The sequence below is a fragment of the Moschus berezovskii genome, chromosome 27 (assembly GCF_049115385.1).
Source record: "Moschus berezovskii isolate FMDL1 chromosome 27, NW_MosBer_1.0, whole genome shotgun sequence".
Taxonomy (NCBI): domain Eukaryota; kingdom Metazoa; phylum Chordata; class Mammalia; order Artiodactyla; family Moschidae; genus Moschus; species Moschus berezovskii.
The window spans coordinates 42,431,030-42,449,850 of NC_142486.1; the positions used below are offsets into that span (position 1 = coordinate 42,431,030).

An 18,821-nucleotide genomic window follows, 5' to 3' on the forward strand; every position below is an offset into this window, starting at 1 on the left:
TGAGTGAACTCAGGGAGTTGGTGATGGATAGGGAGGCCTGGCGTGCTGTGATTCATGGGGTCGCGGAGAGTCGGACACGACTGAGCGACTGAACTGAACTGAATGAAATAAATGCTTCTAATCAGGATCACATGAGCATGGATAGCAACAATCCTTTTTCCTAAGAGAACCATCCTCGAAGAAGCTGTAAGTTTCAGACAGCAGGACACAGAAGATGGAGGAAACCAAGAAATATTGACAGAATACAGCAACTGATTACATAAAGGTTAAATGATGTTGTGCATTCTTTTTGATATTATATCTTTGACTATAGAAATCTGCAGAATCTCAGCTGAAGAAAGGGAGTTGCTGGATTAACTGGAGGGAACAGTCTCAGGCGCCAAGGACCAGTAGAAAATGAGGGGTCTGGAAACAGTTTTCCATGCCCTAACCCTGAGAACGGAGAAGGCAATGGCAAGCCACTCCAGTATTCTTGCCTAGAAAATCCCATGGATGGAGGAGCCTGGCAGGCTGTAGTCCGTGGGGTCGCTAAGGGTCGGACACGACTGAGCGACTTCACTTTCAATTTTCACTTTCACACACTGGAGAAGGAAATGGCAACTCACCCCAGTGTTCTTGCCTGGAGAATCCCAGGGATGGGGGAGCCTGGTGGGCTTCCATCTATGGGGTCACACAGAGTTGAACACGACTGAAGTGACTTAGCCGCAGCAGCAGTAGCAGCAACCCTGAGAAAAGAGACATTTAGTTCTTTACAGAGCAATATAAGATATGTGGGAAAACTAACTTCAGATTAAGTGACCTGATGATTATTTCATCAGAAAACAAAAAGGACTAGATCCACTTAACCCTACACTTTAATTTTCATCAATGTGTAACATCAGCAATCTGATATTCCCCAATTTACCAGTTCTCTTGTGAAGATAAAAAGGAAAAGCCCCTAAAATAAGGTGAGTACTTGTCCTGAAGAACAGCAATAAAGGGGATGCAATCTTGGAAGATTGTCTTCAGAGGCTGGCTACAAAGCCAGACCCAAAGAACTCAGCTGGGAAAAGTAGGAGATGGCAACTGTGAAGAGGAAAGAAAGCAGGCTGAATCCCAGAAGAGACCATGACAAAAGTGGGCCCCGGGGAATTGTCAGCAAGGCCCTGCAACCAAAGATGTTAGCAATTCTATTCCAATTCACACTTCTGTACAGAAAGTGATTCCTTTCATCTTTCTCAGCTTAGATTTACTTATCTTGACACACTATAAACGTACCTAACATTTTGCATTTCCAATTTAGAAATTAAAGGTTGCCTCAAACACACTGGCTACAATGGGAACAGGAGGATATTCTTTTGTCTTCTTTCAGAGTTTTCCAAGACTGCGTTATAAGGATTAGCAATCACTACCTCTGAAGCTTCTTCTCTCAAGGAAATCATCATCTTGTCAGACAGCAAAGTACACACTGAGAGCATATCGCTGCTCAAAGTGCTAGATTTCTTTTCCTAAAACTCATGTGGGTTTTGGCCTTTTGTTTTCCATATCTAATTTTTTTTTATATAAATTCATTCTCAGGATACTGCTTTCTGGTTGCTGAAGTTTATATAGCTCCATATTTAAATCTTAGGGCCTAGACTCTCAGTAATCTCAAGGTATTACTTTGCCACTTTATCTAATTTTTAAAGTCAGTCTAGTTGTCTACTGATTACAAAAGATAATCTAATCTTCCAGTGTGCTGAGCAATGGGGCTTAAAAAAATACAGGAAAAACAAATACATTAAAGTTCAAAATTAAAATGAACAGTAGGCATCAAAAGCCAGTCCATCTTACAAATTATATAAGACTAGAGAAAACAGAAAATCTTTGAAAACTAAAAGCAAAACTGGAAAGTTGAAAGATGGCCAGAATCTGGACTTTAAAAAAAAAAAAAATTCAGGTTGAAATTCCAGCCTGGTTTCCCTTTTTCATTAAAATGTGTTCAAAAAATGCTCTAATATCAAGCTCCTGATTGTTTTCCCCCCTTTAGCATGGTTGTATGTTTTGACTATAAAATTAGTTTAATGAGATAAACTTTGGGGACCAAGATTATTTTAGGCCTACTAGCCTAGTACTTTTTTCTCAAACGTCATTCACAGTGCATTCCTTGGATCCACCAAAACAGTTGCTAGTTCTCAGCGTAACTCAAAGGTTGTAACTCAAAGATAGATTCATCATTTCTGATGCAACAGTCAGTTAAAACTGCTTTCTAGTCAAAGGGGAGTTGATACTCTTCGAACATTCATTCCTAACCTTCTGGAAATGCCCCTATTAAAAACCTTCACTTCTTTCCTCAAGACGCTGGGACCCTTCTTCTCACAAATCTACACTAAACAATTCCTCTCATACATATTTCAAAGTCTTGCTTTTCATTCGACTACTGCTCTTTTTGTGGCCAACTGCAGCTTTAAATGTCTCTAATTCTAGAGATTTTAGGGGTTAAAAAACACTCGAGACCAACACTGCTCTTCCCTGTGAAAGAAGGGAAAGATGCAGTTAAGAACTGCTTCCTATCGCAAGTCCCTGAGGAAAATAAAGTCAACAGCAGTCTAACATCAACAAACTAACATGCTCAGAGTAAGTTTTCAGTATGAAATCTCATCGTTTTACTAACACATACGAAACTTAAGTTGCAGAGCGAGATTCTTTGCCTGGGAAGTGGGCAACAGAGGACTTACAGGGAATTTAAAAGACCCTCCCTCTGCCCAGTGATGACGCTCTCACAGCATTGTGCTACACAAAGAAAGAACGTGCACTTTACTGTTTATCTTCCCCGCAAGGCTCCCTACTTCAAATATCTCAATCATGGCTGGGGATCTCTCTACAAAAATCCACCTCAATGTTCAAAGCACAAAACAAAGCTCAGAGGAATACAGTACCTAAGATGAAAAAGGGATGAAAGAACCTACAGCCCTTTCTTCTTCTATTAATAGGGCACTGGTGGATTCGGGAGAGACGTAGAGGCAGGAATATTAGCGGATGAGAAAAAAATAAATAAATAACGGAGGAGGAGGAAAGAGAAGGTAGGACGGGAGGCTTTACTAGTACTTTACTTACTTTATTTATTACTTTACTATTACCTGACTTTCCTGACAGTTTCAAAGCATTTGGGGGGAGGGGGGAGAGGAAGAACCTGTTATTTCACTAAAGAAAAAGCAACACTGTAAGAAGAATTGCATCTCAATTATCTTTTATTTTCACCTCTATCCCTGCAAGCCAGCCCACTTAAGCTTTTACATCACTTTCCTATCTTATTACCTCTATGTTGGGGTTTGGTACTTCAAACAAAGACTTTTTTGTTCTTTTCCTTCTTCTTCTGGAGGTAAAAGATGGCACCGATTTGCTTAAAAGTACGGATGGGAAAAAAAACAAAAAAGTACGGATGGAAAGCATTATCTTGAGGAGTAAATGGTTCTTAATGACAAAACTATGGATTTCTCTATCCCTTTGACTGTCAGCACACCACTAAAGGCTAAACGAAGGCTCAAGAGGGAGGTAACATCCCCCTTGTCAAGTCTCTGTTTCCTTGCTCCTGTGATATTGGCTTTGCCAAGTAACCCAAGTCCAGTAAATAAACATTACAGGTCTCTCCAAACTACTTCTATAAAATAAGATTTTGTTTGACCAACCTTATAGAGCAGTCATTTATTTCTACAGCTGCTGAGCTGCTCTGCTGCTCTGTCCGACTACATTCAGAAGGGAACCAAAATTCCAAATTTCATTTATTCTGGGCCAAAAACCAGACCTTTTGTCCTCCTTCCTAGATGTGTTGCAACTTCAAGTTGACTCCTCTGCCTAAATTAGTGGCATATGCTTTTGCTCTTTTAAGAAAGAAAGAAAAAACACCCCTTTTCCCCTTATTGAGGAAGGTACGTAACTCTGATAAAGGCCTCTGCTGCTGCTGCTGCTATTAAGTAGCTTCAGTCGTGTCCGACTCTGTGCGACCCCACAGACAGAAGCCCACCAGGCTCCCCCGTCCCTGGGATTCTCCAGGCAAGAACACTGGAGTGGGTTGCCATTTCCTTCTCCAATGCATGAAAGTGAAAAGTGAAAATGAAGGCGCTCAATTGTGTCTGACTCTTCGCGACCCAATGGACTGCAGCCCACCAGGCTCTTCCGTCCATGGTGTTTTCCAGGCAAGAGTACTGGAGTGGCTTGCCATTGCCTTCTCCGCTTGACATGTTTAACAGCACCTTATTTCAGAGGCTACAAATGAACCTCCAGCCGTACCCCAGGGCAAACACACGGAGCGTCCAAGGGGGCAGAGGGGGAAGCCTCCAGGAGGAATAGGCAGACTTTGAAAAACTGACGGGAGGGAGGAGAGGGGACAACTTTCAGGACTAGAAACAGGAGGCAGTCCAAATGCTGCAGACGCCGCCAGGGCCCGGGAAGCCCCGACGCCCCCGCGCCCAGCCCTGGGCGCACTGTCCTCCCGCCCGCGGCCGCGTCCTCCCCCCACAGCCCCCAGCGGCCCGGGAGCGCCACACGCCCCCGCGGCGCCGACCGAGCCCCACGGCTGGCGCGGGGGGCGCGGGCCACCCTCCAACACGCTGCTCGGCGCGGGCTCGGAGACCCAGAGGGTCAACCCCGTCCGCCGGCAGCGGCCCGCCGCGGCGCCCAGCCCCAAACTCGGGCTCCCCCGCGCCGCGCCGGCCCGCCGCCCGCCCCGAGACAGCCCCGAGACACCCCTCCACAGCGCGGCGCCCACGCCTTTTCTCTCGGCGCCGACGAGAAGGACGCTCCCCGACGAGGATGGACCGCGGCTGCTGGTGCCCGCCCGGCACAGGGTCAGACCGAGAAGCGGGCAGCCGCGGCGGCACCTCCTCAGTCCCCGCTCCCGACTCCTTTTCCCGCTGCGCCGGACGGGAAGGGGCCTGCACGACCCGGGACTCACCTCACACCTCGGGGCCGGGCTCCCGGGAGGCGGGCGCGGCAGCGGGTCCCTCAGCTACACGGAGCCAGCGAGGAGCGCCGGCGAACTTTCGCGACTGCCGGGGCGCGGGGGCGGGCGGGGGCGGGCGGGGGCGGGCGGGGCGGGGCGCATGCGCGCGCACGGACGGCGCAGGCGCGCTGCGCTCGCTCGGCTGCGCGCTCGCACTTCCAGTCCAGCTTCCGGGTAGCACTCAAATCCGAGAAGGCAGTGGCAACCCACTCCAGTACTCTTGCCTGGAGAATCCCATGGACGGAGGAGCCTCGTAGTCTGCAGTCCGTGGGGTCGCTAAGAGTCGGACACGACTGAGCGACCTCACTTTCCCTTTTCACTTTCATGGATTGGAGAAGGAAATGGCAACCCACTCCAGTATTCTTCCCTGGGGAATCCCATGGACGGGGTGGGGCCTAGTGGGCTGCCGTCTCTGGGGTCACACAGAGTCGGACACGACTGAAGCGACTTAGCAGCAGCAGCAATTTCATATATACGATGTATCTGGTAATCTAACTGCTGCTGCTGCTAAGTCGCTTCAGTCGTGTCCGACTCTGTGCGACCCCAGAGACGGCAGCCCACCAGGCTCCCCCGTCCCTGGGATTTTTAGGCAACAACACTGGAGTGGGTTGCCATTTCCTTCTCCAATCCATGAAAGTGAAAAGGGAAAGTGAAGTCGCTCAGTCGTGTCCGACCCTTAGCGACCCCACGGACCGCAGCCTACCAGGCTCCTCCATCCCCGGGATTCTGCAGGCAAGAGTACTGGAGTGGCTTGCCACTGCCTTCTCCGGCTACCCAGAAGCTGGGCACAAAACGCGAGCGCGCCTGCCCGTCCGTGCGCGCGCATGCGCCCCGCCCCGCCCGCCCCCGCGCCCCGGCAGTCGCGAAAGTTCGCCGGCGCTCCTCGCTGGCTCCGTGTAGCTGAGGGACCCGCTGCCGCGCCCGCCTCCCGGGAGCCCGGCCCCGAGGTGTGAGGTGAGTCCCGGGTCGTGCAGGCCCCTTCCCGTCCGGCGCAGCGGGAAAAGGAGTCGGGAGCGGGGACTGAGGAGGTGCCGCCGCGGCTGCCCGCTCCTCGGTCTGACCCTGTGCCGGGCGGGCACCAGCAGCCGCGGTCCGTCCTCGTCGGGGAGCGTCCTTCTCGTCGGCGCCGAGAGAAAAGGCGTGGGCGCCGCGCTGTGGAGGGGTGTCTCGGGGCTGTCTCGGGGCGGGCGGCGGGCCGGCGCGGCGCGGGGGAGCCCGAGTTTGGGGCTGGGCGCCGCGGCGGGCCGCTGCCGGCGGACGGGGTTGACCCTCTGGGTCTCCGAGCCCGCGCCGAGCAGCGTGTTGGAGGGTGGCCCGCGCCCCCCGCGCCAGCCGTGGGGCTCGGTCGGCGCCGCGGGGGCGTGTGGCGCTCCCGGGCCGCTGGGGGCTGTGGGGGGAGGACGCGGCCGCGGGCGGGAGGACAGTGCGCCCAGGGCTGGGCGCGGGGGCGTCGGGGCTTCCCGGGCCCTGGCGGCGTCGCAGCATCTGGACTGCCTCCTGTTTCTAGTCCTGAAAGTTGTCCTCTCTCCTCCCTCCCGTCAGTTTTTCAAAGTCTGCCTATTCCTCCTGGAGGCTTCCCCCTCTGCCCCCTTGGACGCTCCGTGTGTTTGCCCTTGGGGTTCGGCGGGGAGGTTCAAACATATTCTCTGAAATAAGGTGCTGTTAAACTGGTCAAGGCATTTTAGCATCTTCCTAGAGGTCTTTATCAGAGTTAGGTGCCTTCCTCAGTAAGGGAAAAAGGGGTGTTTTTTTTTTCTTTCTTAGAAGAGCTAAAGCATATGCCACTAATTTAGGCAGAGGAGTCAACTTGAAGTTGCAACATATCTAGGAAGGAGGACAAAAGGTCTGGTTTTTGGCCCAGAATAAATGAAATTTGGAATTTTGGTTCCCTTCTGAATGTAGGCAAGAGCAGCAGAGCATCTCAGCAGCTGTAGAAATAAATGACTGCTCTATAAGGTTGGTCAAACAAGATCTTATTTTATAGAAGTAGTTTGGAGAGACCTGTAATGTTTATTTACTGGACTTGGGTTACTTGGCAAAGCCAATATCACAGGAGCAAGGAAACAGAGACTTGACAAGGGGGGTGTTACCTCCCTCTAGAGCCTTCATTTAGCCTTTAGTGGTGTGCTGACAGTCAAAGGGATAGAGAAATCCATAGTTCTGTTATTAAGAACCACCTCAGGATAATGCTTTCCATCCGTACTTTTTTCTTTTTTTTCCCATCCGTACTTTTAAGCAAATCAGTGCCATCTTTTACCTCCAGAAGAAGAAGGAAAAGAACAAAAAAGTCTTTGTTTGAAGTACCAAACCCCAACATAGAGGTAATAAGATAGGAAAGTGATGTAAAAGCTTAAGTGGGCTGGCTTGCAGGGATAGAGCTGAAAATAAAAGATAATTGAGATGCAATTCTTCTTACAGTGTTGCTTTTTCTTTAGTGAAATAACAGGTTCTTCCTCTCCCCCCTCCCCCCAAATGCTTTGAAACTGTCAGGAAAGTCAGGTAATAGTAAAGTAAGTAAAGTAATAAAGTAAGTAAGTAAAGTACTAGTAAAGCCTCCCGTCCTACCTTCTCTTTCCTCCTCCTCCGTTATTTATTTTTTTCTCATCCGCTAATATTCCTGCCTCTGCGTCTCTCCCGAATCCACCAGTGCCCTATTAATAGAAGAAGAAAGGACTGTAGGTTCTTTCATCCCTTTTTCATCTTAGGTACTGTATTCCTCTGAGCTTTGTTTTGTGCTTTGAACATTGAGGTGGATTTTTGTAGAGAGATCCCCAGCCATGATTGAGATATTTGAAGTAGGGAGCCTTGCGGGGAAGATAAGCAGTAAAGTGCACGTTCTTTCTTTGTGTAGCACAATGCTGTGAGAGCGTCATCACTGGGCAGAGAGAGGGGCTTTTAAATTCCCTGTAAGTCCTCTGTTGCCCACTTCCCAGGCAAAGAATCTCTCTCTCCAACTTAAGTTTCGTATGTGTTAGTAAAACGATGAGATTTCGTACTGAATACTTACTCTGAGCATGTTAGTTTGTTAATGTTAGACTGCTGTTGACTTTATTTTCCCTAGGGACTTGTGATAGGAAGCAGTTCTTAACTGCATCTTTCCCTTCTTTCACAGGGAAGAGCAGTGTTGGTCTCGAGTGTTTTTTAACCCCTAAAATCTCTAGAATTAGAGACGTTTAAAGCTGCAGTTGGCCACAAAAAGAGCAGTAGTGCGATGTTGTTTTCTGAAAAGCGAGCGAGGAGCTAGCTGCCTGCTGGAGGATGGTAGCCGCCTCCACACCAGACTCCAGGACCCACAGTCAGGCGGTGAGGGTACCTGAGCTCCCAGGGAGGCTCAGACCCCGCCTAGCCCCTCTGAGGCCACGTGTGCGGGTCCAGACCCAGCCTGACCACTTCCTGGGGGCTGAGCAGCCTCAGGCACATGGCTTCCGCACTCGGAACCTCAGTTTTTCCATCTGTAGAATGGAGGTGATGGCACGTCCTCCCTGCCAGGGGGTGGGCAGCATTGCCATGGACATGGGACAGGGGAGAAGGACGTGTTTCTTGCAGTTTCCAGCTGAGGACTTGTGGGCATGAGCTGGTGTCCGAGATAGTTCCCCGACTTGGCTAAGTGTGGTGATGAGCGTGGAGTTGGGGGCGGGGGTCCGTCCTCACAGCCTGGACTTTGGGGTGGGGGTTCTCTACTTTGAGGCACCTCAAGTCTAATTTCGACAACTCCGCATGTAAAGACAGTGCAGCAGCAGGTGTTCTCGGGGACTTGTCAGCCTGGACGCAAACCCCCATCCCCGCCCTGTGTGGGCATCCCGACCCGGCTTGTGGTGCAGGGTCAGATCCCTTTACCGAGGGGAGGAACTGAGGCTCTGAGAGGTGGGCAAGGAGACCAAGGCCACTGGGCCCGGCAGGGGCAGAGCCAGCACTTGAACCTGGGTGCTGGGCCTTCGTGTCAGACTCTTTGCCCTGAACCATGAGAATTGGACTGTGGAGCAGGCTGAGCACCAAAGAATTGATGCCTTTGAACTGTGGTGTTGGAGAAGACTGTTGAGAGCCCCTTGGACCGCAAGCACATCAAAGCAGTCCATCCTAAAGGAAATCAACCGTGAAAATTATTCATTGGAAGGGCTGATGCTGAAGCTTAAGCTCCAGTACTTTGGCCAACTGATGTGAAGAGCCGACTCATTGGAAAAGACCCTGATGCTGGGAAAGATTGAGGGCAGGAGGAGAACAGGGCGTCAGAGGAAGAGATGGTTGGATGGCATCACTGACTCCATGGGCATGAGTTTGAGTAAGCTCTGGGAGATGGTGAAGGACAGGGAAGCCTGGTGTGTTGCAGTCCATGGGGTCTCAAAGTGTCAGACGTGACTTAGTGACTGAACGACAACAAAACGTGGTCTTCAGCCCCCATCTCACTCGTACCCCCAGGCTTAGTGCCTATGCCATGAGCCTCTCCTACGATGAGGTGTCAGGGGCCATTGTCTAGTCCCGAAGCGATTCATATCTCTATTCATAATTCCACCATTACACATGCATTTCTTTGCCCGTAAAGTTTTTATGTCTCTTGAGTCTTAAGTCCTGAGGCTTTTATACACCCCACCTGGCTTCCTTTGGGACTCTCTTGGTTTTGGGAAGCGTACTGAACTGAACTTGTAATAAACTGGAGAAGGAAATGGCAAAGTTATAAAGTGAATTCTAGACATGTTTCAAGAGTCTTGTCTTTAAAGTTCCCCAAGGACCGCTCTGCCTGGGTCCCAGGTAGTCGGGCTGAAATCTGTGCCCCTCGGGTTGCGGTTCTGACGTCCTCCCATGTCTCTCGGCCGGTGGTGTGCCAGAGTCAGCTCTTTGTGTCTCATCGGGAATTCTGCCAGCAGGGTGTTAACCCTTTGGTACATGAATCAGGGCAGGGTGGGAGTATTTACAGCGCAGAAATCGGCAAATGATGCAGCTACAGATCAGGGGTTGGTTTTTCTTCCTGGAGAGCAGGGGGTTGGGCAGGGGGCTGCATACATTATCAGCATGGCCGTGCTCTGTGCCCACATGTCTCCCTTTCCTGAAGAGGTCAAGTGTCTTCAAACGTGTCTGTTGTATTTTCGCTTCTCGTTATGACACGTTTTATTTCTGCATGTTCTGTTGGGTTCTTTTCCAAGTTGGCTGTGTCGTTTTCTTTAATGGTTTCCTGTCTTTGCAGGACCTTTCTATCTTGAGGTTTATTTCTCTAAAAGAGGTGAGCTTAGCTGATGTATTAGATTTATTATCCATCTAATCGTCTCAGAATCCCAAAGCTGAGGGGGTCACTTCTGCTGGTTCTCCTCCAGCTGTCTTTCATCCTGATGGGCCTGGCGCTCTTCCCCACTGGCCACCACCCTTCCATAACCCACGGGGCAGTTCCCAAGCCTGGGAAGAAGGTGCCCTTATCCAGAAAGACTTGGCACTTGTATTCTCCACTCATCTGAGGGCGTTATGGATAGGATCCCCTTGAACCAAGGTCACGGGCTGATGTGCCTGCACCCACTGGGGTCTTCACCTGCTTCTTCCCCTGCTCGGCACCAGCACCACCTTCCTTGTAATTCCCGTGGCTGGAGGAGGGAGGCCCTTTCTGGGTCACCTGAAAGTGTCGTCTCCTGGGAGTCTGGCTCCACGGAGAGGGAGGGATCTTCTGTTAGATCCCTCATCTTGGGCAGTTGCTCCTCTGGGTCTTCTCAGGTCTTCAGCAACTTTAAGGCGTGACACTTCTTTTTCTTTCTTAATAATTGTTTTCTATGAGAGGGTGGATCTGAGTAACCTACCCACCCATCATCAAAGCAGGCCTGTGAATGAATACATGTCTTTTATTCCTTCAACAAGCCAGGCCTTGGGAGCCAGACCACATGCCGAGAGCTGAGGGGTCAATCCGCCCCAGCCAGTCCTGCAGCCCCAGAGACCATGTTCTGGGTCCGGCTCACTGGAGACAGTCGAGGGTACCATGTCCAGCATGTGTAGAAGGCATGCTTAGGCCAGCACCCATGTGACCGTGCCCGAGTAACCACATCCGCTCCTCCAGGGTGGTGCAGATGTGGTCAGTAGGAACCACGGTGCAGAAAGGCCTCCCTGCAGACCCTTGCCCAGGGACTGAGCCCTCTCCTGTCCCCTCCAGGAGCCGCCCAGGTGGAGGGCGGGCATGAGCAAGCCAGGGTCAGCCCCCAGTGGCGGTCAAGCCTGCCTCCTCGTCCAAGAGTATTCAAGTGGACCCGAGGATGCTGCCAGAAGTCAAGGAAGGACCGCGGGAACATCCTCTGCCAGCACACAGTAGGAGCTCAGTAGGACTGTCCCTCCACCCCTCCGGATCACTCAGCAAATATCATAAAGCCACGCTCCCATGAGATGACACGTTCAGGTGACCCCGAAAGGGCCCCTGTCTTCCCAATCCGGGAACTAGAAGGAGGCTGGTCCTGGCGCCAGTCAGGAGAAGGAGGGGACAAGGCCCACCCCGTGCCAGATGCTCTTCCTCCCAGGAGGCACGTCTGTCACCTAAGCAGACAGACCCAGCCTGGAACGGGCCTGCCAACTCACACGCATGCGGGACCCTGGTGCCAACAGGAAGAGCAGGCAGGCCCCAGGGCAGCCGGTCATTAGAGACTGACCAGGCATCACGTGCCTTGAACACATTGGCGCAGAACACGACCCCTCCCACAGAGCAGCCCTGGCATCAGAGGCTCTCCGAGAGGTGGTGTTATCCTTGGAGCTGAGGAAGCCGAGGGCACAGAGCAGGGGAGGTTGAGCAGGCCCCTGTGGTGGTCAGAAGTCTGGCCCAGGCCTCCCCCCGGGGTCCTGGCCAGCGGTGCTCAGGAGGTGTCCTGTGTGTCCCTGCCGTATACACACGCTCCCCACAGCTCCTGCTAGACCGTGAGCCGAGGAGGGGTGCACACAGGATGCTGTGGAAGCGCCCCCACCATCCTCGGGTCTGAGCACTCGGCACCCCCTAATTCCCGGATGGCAGTGACGGGGCCCTCTGGGGGTAGCTAGGGACCCCAGCTCGGCCTCGCTGAGGCCAACCTTCCAACAAGCTCGGGGGCCTCCCCTCAACGGAGACGGGTGACCGTGATGCACAACACGCAGGCTCAGGCAGCCGTGCGGATGCAGAGGGGCCCTTGGCATCCTCGACCGCCAAGAGTCCCCCACGGGGATGGTGTTGCTTGTTCTGTGATTCCCTTCTTCCTTCGAAAAGGAAAGTGCCAGGAGTGACTGCGGTGGGGTCTCTGTTCCTGTGAGTTGAGCCAGAGCGAAGGTTTAACCCCGTCCAGTCTGCGCTGGGCGAGCCCCCTCCTCCCCTCGCCCACCTTGGATGGCGCAGTCCTGGTCACTCTTCTGGGCCTTCTTGGCTCTTGAGCAACTTTAAGGCGTGGCGTTCGTTTTCTTTCTTCTTGTCTTTGTCCAGCCTTTGGTGGCAGTCCGTTGCAAGGGCCCTAACCCTGTCGCCTCCCCGATCCCCTTGGCCCTCCCCACGCCCACACCAAGCCTCGAGGCCCCTGCGGTTCTGTGGCCTCCAGACTCCCCACCCGAGGGGCCAGTCCGGACAGAAGCCACCGTCTGGGGCGTCGGACTCGGGGAGGGGACCGGCGTCTCTCGGTTTCTTCCCGCCAGGAGCAGGCTGCTGTCAGGTTGGGTGCCAGCGTTTAAAACATCCCATGTATGTAAGAACGAGGACATCCCGTTTGTCCAATGAGTCCCGCGCCCCTTTCCTGATCCGGCCAGATGTTTTTCTTGGAGGGACCCTGTCACTCATGTAAACAGCGGAGCGTGTTTTCCCAGGGATGCCGGCCCGGGCACTGCTTCTTGACCACCATCGAGAGAAATCTGCACGGACTGGAAGGAATAGATTTTGAGTCTTTGCGTGCGGCTGAGCAGAGCACACAGAAATAAAGCTGGGCTGTAACAGGACAGACGGGGTTGGTTGTATGGGGCCATCCACAGTCACTCCCAGTGCCCCATGCGGTCAGCCCCTTGCACGGGAGCCCCCAGGCTAGAGGCGTTGCTGCCTCTTGGGTCTCGGTGCCCCAGGGCTCCTGGGGTAGGAGAAGCGGCCTCCAGCTTCTTTGCAAAGAGAGTCTGTGCAGGGGTGGTCTTATCGGCCTCAAGGTCGTGGAGAGGCGGCATAGCCCCAGCCACGGGGTTGGGCGGGGCTGCTGAGAGCACCAAGAACTCCCCACAGCTGTGAAGATAGTCACGCGTGGCAACGATTTGCAGAGGAGCCGAAGGTGGGCTCAGAGAGGCTGAGTCACTCGCCAGAGACAACACAGCAGCAGACCAGGACTCCGACCCAGGTTGCTGAAATCACGGCTCCCTGCTGTGCCCATCTGACCGGCCCCTTGAGGGCAGCAGGAAGATCTGGGCTCCCCTGGCCTGAGCCCCTGGGCCTGCCTCCTCTCGTCCGTGCTGGGATGTGTCCATTCCCAAACCATGCGCTGTGTCCCCCAGCCCTGGGGCGTCACGTCAGGCTCCAGGCTCCCTGCAGGTGAGCCCCACGCCCACCAGCACACCTCTGAGCCTTGCCCATCTGGTCCCTGTGCCCGAGTGTCCTGATCCTAAGTGTGTTCTTGAGGCAGCCCAGGACTGGAGCCCTGCTTCTTCGAAGTTCCCTGCACCAAGCCCAGTGAGGCTCTGCCTTGTGGCTTCATGACAAGTGTAGTGGGCTGAGTGGTGGCCCCAAAAGCCGTCCATCCTTCTGCATCCTGCCAAGGTGACCTTATTCCGATGAAAGGTCTCGGCATATGGAAGTAAGTTCCTGACCGCTGCACCAGATCACCCAGGATGCATGAAAACCCTGAATCCAATGACGGGTGTCCTTGGAAGAGAAGAGGGCGTGATCTGAGGCACAGAACCACCCAGGGGAGAAGGTTTGTGCAGATGGACGCAGAGGTCGGGGTGATGTGGCCACAAGCCCAGGGAGGCCTGGGGTCTCCCAAGGGCTGGACCAGGCCAGAGGGACCCTCCCCTGGAGCCTCTGGAGGGAGCTCAGCCCTGCCCACACCTTGATCACAGGTTTCTGCCTCCAGAATGGGGGAGCATGAATTTGTGTGGCCAGTGGCTGCAGCTGTCCCTGGACACTGAGAGTGAACTTGCCGGCTCCAAGGTGAGAACAGTGGCAGGACCTGCCCCCCACCCGCCGACACACAGTCTTGTCCTGAGGTTAAATGAGTCAATACGCACTGATGCCTGAATCACGGACTGACACTTGGACCTCAGCCCCCTTCACCTCCCCCTCGTCATCTTCTCCGGCATTGTTGGGGCCCTCATCCGCTCCTTCAGTGCACACGCGGTGCTCCTGCCCGGCCCCGATGTGGGCAGCGGGGCCGGCGAGCTGGGAGGCTCCACGCAGGACTCACCCTGCCAGCTGAAGCCGCACGGACACGGCCTGTGCAGTGACACGGAGGCCCGGGAGAGGCTGGATCCTCCGGTCGTGGGAGGCACGGGGGCCTCAGCATCAGAGGTGGAGGGGGGAGCCGGGTTCATCCAGGGGGATGCAGCCCTTCACTCAAAGTGGGGGAAGAACCCCACGTGGCACCCGGTGTCCGGGGGCCTCCCATTGCCCGGGCGGGCGACGGGCACAGCCATGGCTGACTGCCGGGAGTCTGCATCTCACGAGGGGCCGAGGCTGGTGCTGAGTGAATCCTCAGTGAGGTTTTCTTCTTAAAAACCATCCTAAGTGACTTCGGCTCCATTGCTTTTTGCCAAAAACCTGCAATGATCCCAAGAACTTTGTACACTCCAAGGGTGGTGACTGGACGTGGAACCCAGCACAGACCCAAGTCAGCCCTACCCTGCGTCCCATGGGCCGGCCACACCATCCCCCTTCCGTGGCCTGGCTTTCTTCTGCCAGGACTCCCAGAATGGTGGAAAAGCAGTGTGGCCTCAAGCTGAGGGGCCCAGTGTGGGATTCAAGCCCCTGGGGGTCCCCTTGGGAAGTCTGGTGGACCATAGTCCCCATTGCTGCCAGGCAGCTCTGTCTTGGGGAATGTCGTGTTTCTTTGCTTTCTATTGTGATGGGGCACCCCAGTTATCTCGGGGCAATTGGGAGGTCTGCTGGGGTTACATGCTCCCGCCTTAGATGGGGAAACATTACGCTGCATTGATGCTGCTCACTCGATACTGGGAATCTGTTCAACAGAAATGGCAAGAGGAACAGAGAAAAACAGAAACAGAAAAATGGAGAGTGGCTGGGTTGCTTCAGGTCTCACCTGTGATTGAGGGTGTGTGCAGCCTGCACGTGAACCCGGGTTCCCACACCTTCCGTCTACCAGGTGCCAGGCGCTGACTTTAGACCCCCAGCTTCACTAAGGAGTCATTGGCAGATACAGTTTGTGTGTGTTTCCAGTCTGCACTGTGATGACTTGATGCCCATAGACGTCGTGGAGTGATGGCCCTACACCTGCATCTCCTCACACGGTTAACTCTGCGTGTGTGTGTGTGTTTTATGTTGTTCTTGTAACCCATGAACACAGTATAGATAGCTCTCCGTTTTGTTAGATCTTCTTTATCTCAGAAGTCTGTAGTTTGCTGTAAGTCTTGAACTTGTTTAATTGGATCTCTTGATATTTTCAGTGCCATTGTAAATTCCTAATAGAGATAGAATCGACTTTTCTATATTCACTTGCTAAATCCATTTATTTCAAATCATTCTAATTGTATTTTATTATGTATCCACAAATATGTGTGCACATAAGTGCTTTTTCCCCCTTCGCAGCTGTGACAACCCTTTTCTTTTTCTTGCCTTATTGTGCGGACTAGGGTCTCCAGTTCCGAGTACCGTGGTGGACAGAAGTAGTGAGAATGCGTATCCTTGTCTCTTTCCCGTTATCAGAGGAAAGCTCTCGGTATTTCACCCTCACATATGATGTTAGCTTTTTATAGATATTTTTATCAAAATATGTAAATTCTTCTCTGTTAGTTTACTATGCGCTTTTTCTTAGTCATGCACTAAAATTATTACATGAATTTTTCTTAAGTTTATTTTCTGTAGATTTTGAAACAGGTGATTTTTCTTTTATGTGGTGATTTGACTTTTCAAAAATTTTGTGATTCTAAGACAACCCCAGCCTGATCTCGATGTATTCTCCTTCTGTTGGATTTTATTTGTTAGTGTTTTATTTAGGATTATTTCATCGATATTCAGAGTCTGTAATGTTACTTTCTTGTGCTTCTTCCTTGTTGGTTTTAGTATCAAGATTATGCTAGTCTTATAAAACAAGGTTGGAGAGTGTTCCTTGTTTACCCCCGGAGTTCCTGTGAGATGACTGTTTCCTTCCCTTGATTTTGGGAAGAATTGATTGGCAAAACCAGTTGGTTTGATTGTGGGGAGGCTTTTAATTTCAGATGTAATGTTTTTCATGCAAATAAAATTTTCTGATTTTGTATGTCTTCTTGGGTCTAGTTACGCAAAGCCTTTCCCCGCTGCTGGGAATTTCTTGAGGCCAGCAGACTCCAGTTAGTAAGTGAACTGTGGTTCATCATATCTTTCTTATCTGCAAGATGTGTTGTCTCCCCTTTGAAAAATCCTTGATATTGGTGATTTGTGCTTTGTCTCTTTTTCTTAATCAGTCTCTCTAGGGGTTTATCAGTTTTGGCAGTCCTTTCAAAGAGCCCATTTTTGGCTTTGTTTTGAAAAAATTCCATATTTGCTTTCGGTGTCCTTATTTTCTGCCCCTTGTTTTCTCATCTGCATTGTGTTTGCTTTGCTTTTTTTCTGGTTTCTGCAGCCCGTGGGGTCGCTAAGGGTTTGACACGACTGAGCAGCTTCACTCTGGCTTCTCACTTCATGCGTTGGAGAAGGAAATGGCAACCCACTCCAGTATTCTTGCCTGGAGAATCCCAGGGACGGGGGAGCCTGGTGGGCTGCCGTCTGTGGGGTCGCACAGAGTCAGACACGACTGAAGCGACTTAGCAGCAGCAGCAGCAGGGATGGAGGCTTAATTGATGTTTAGCCTTCCTTCTTTTCCAGTATATGTGTGTAAGGCTTTAAGTTACCCTCTAAACGCAGTTTGCTGCGTCCCACAAGTTTGAGTAAGCCAGATTTTTTATGGAAAAGTAGTTTCTAATTTTCATTGTGTTTTTTAAAATGATCATCCATGAAATTCTCCAGGCAGTGTGTCATTTAACTTAACGTTTGGGGATGTTTTTCTCGTGACCCTTGTTTGAATTCTAGCTTAGTCCCATGAAGAGCCCCTCTTAGTCTTTGGGGGCCACTGTCATAAACACCGTAGACTAGTGATGAACAACAGAAAGTTGTTCCTTACAGTACTGGAGGCAGGGACTTCCCATGGTCACCAGCGGGTGCCACGTCTGGTGAGGCCTGTCTCCTGGTTCCTAGACTGCCTGCAGCTTCCCCCTGTCCTCGCAGCACGGGCTCCCGTTCCCTCCTGCCCTGAGCCCTCCCAGAGTGCCTGCCTCCTGGGCTCATCACCGCGTGCGGGGTGCAGTTTGAGGCACGTGGACCGCCAGCCCACTGCAGTCCCTAAGTGTCCCCCGCGTTAGTTCAGTCCTTTGAGAGAGCTTGAGCTTTCCTAGTGGCCCAATATATATTCATTTTGTTACATGTTCTTTGGGCTCTTGAAAATAATATGTATCAGTGAGAATGCAGTGTTCTGTGTGTATCAGTTAGATCAGGTTTGTGACTCATGTAATTCAGATACCGGGAGCCCCGTTTTGTAAAGCAGAAGTAGGTGAAATTACTTGCAATGTATTTTATTTTAACACACCCCAGATATTATCATTTCAGTGTGTAATCAACATGATAAAACCTAATGAAATATTTCACGTTCTTTTGTTCATGCTGAGTCTTTAAAATCCAGTGTGTGTTTCATACTTGCAGCACATCTCATCATAGAGCCAGCCGCAATCAGGAACTTCATGGCTGCAGGTGACTACGTACCAGGGAGCCCAGTTCCCTGAGAGATGTGTCTGTAACGTCTCCCACTGTGATTATGAACTTGGCTGTTACTCCTTTTCTATTTCTGTCAGTTTTATGTATTGATATTTTGAGGTTATGTTATTCAGTACATTCAAATGTAGAATCCTCATCTTCTTGAACTTGTATCAGTATGAGAAGCTCCTTTTTAATGCTAGTGATACTTCTTACTTTAGACACTGTTTGACAGTGATATGGCCACATCAGTTTTCTGTCCTTGTTTGCCTGGGTATCTTTTACCTTCACCTGTCTAAAAGCTCTTCCATCTTAACAGGAACCTCTGAATAATGTATAGTTTTCATTGTCATCAGTTTGACACTTTTTGTCTCTTACTGAGAGTATTTGCTCTATTTATAATGTTGATATTTCAGTGTGTGGACACCGTGTTCGTGTTTGTTTTCTGTCTGACTGACCTATTCTGTGTTCTTTTCTCTTGCTTCTCGTAGAAGTGTGAAGTCTTTTTCTGGTTCTGTACTCCTCTGTCAGGTTGTTGGGAGTCCATTCACAGATAGAGCGTGTGTTTTACATTCAAGTCTAACTTAGTACTCTTACTGCCTCCCTGACACGACTGTTTCCTCCTTGTCACTGTTATCCTTTAAATTGTTAGATATATTTCTGGCGTTAACATCATTGTTTTGTAGAGTTAATATTTACCCTCACAGTTACCTCATTGTTGGTCTTTACTTGTTTTTTATATTTCTGTCAGAGACGACTTTTCTTTTTCCCAGAGCACTGCCTTAATACTTTTTAGTTCATGTCTGTGGGTGATGAGTTGTCTCATTTCCATTTGCCCTAAAAGTCTTTATTTTGCTTTCACTTTGGAAGAGTGTTTCTGTGGGGTATAGAATTCCAGGTTGGGTGGGTGGTTGTTTTTCAGCATTTTACAGATGCCAGTCCATTATCTTCTAACTTCCTTGTTCTTGAAAAGTC

At 51.2% G+C, this 18,821-nt stretch overlaps 1 protein-coding gene across 7 annotated transcripts in view; it reads left to right on the forward strand.

Annotated features, from left to right (window-relative positions):
• LOC129545166 (liprin-alpha-1-like) overlaps positions 1-18,821 on the forward strand; it is a 257,633-nt gene that overhangs the window by 214,664 nt on the left and 24,148 nt on the right. For 2 of the 7 annotated variants that reach the window (XM_088833141.1, XM_088833142.1), the window contains exon 1: positions 5,495-5,914. The exons of the other annotated variants lie outside the window; for them this stretch is intronic. The gene's annotated coding sequence lies outside the window, so the exon portion shown is untranslated. Of the gene's footprint in view, positions 1-5,494; positions 5,915-18,821 lie in introns of those variants that run through there. 7 annotated transcript variants of the gene reach the window in all.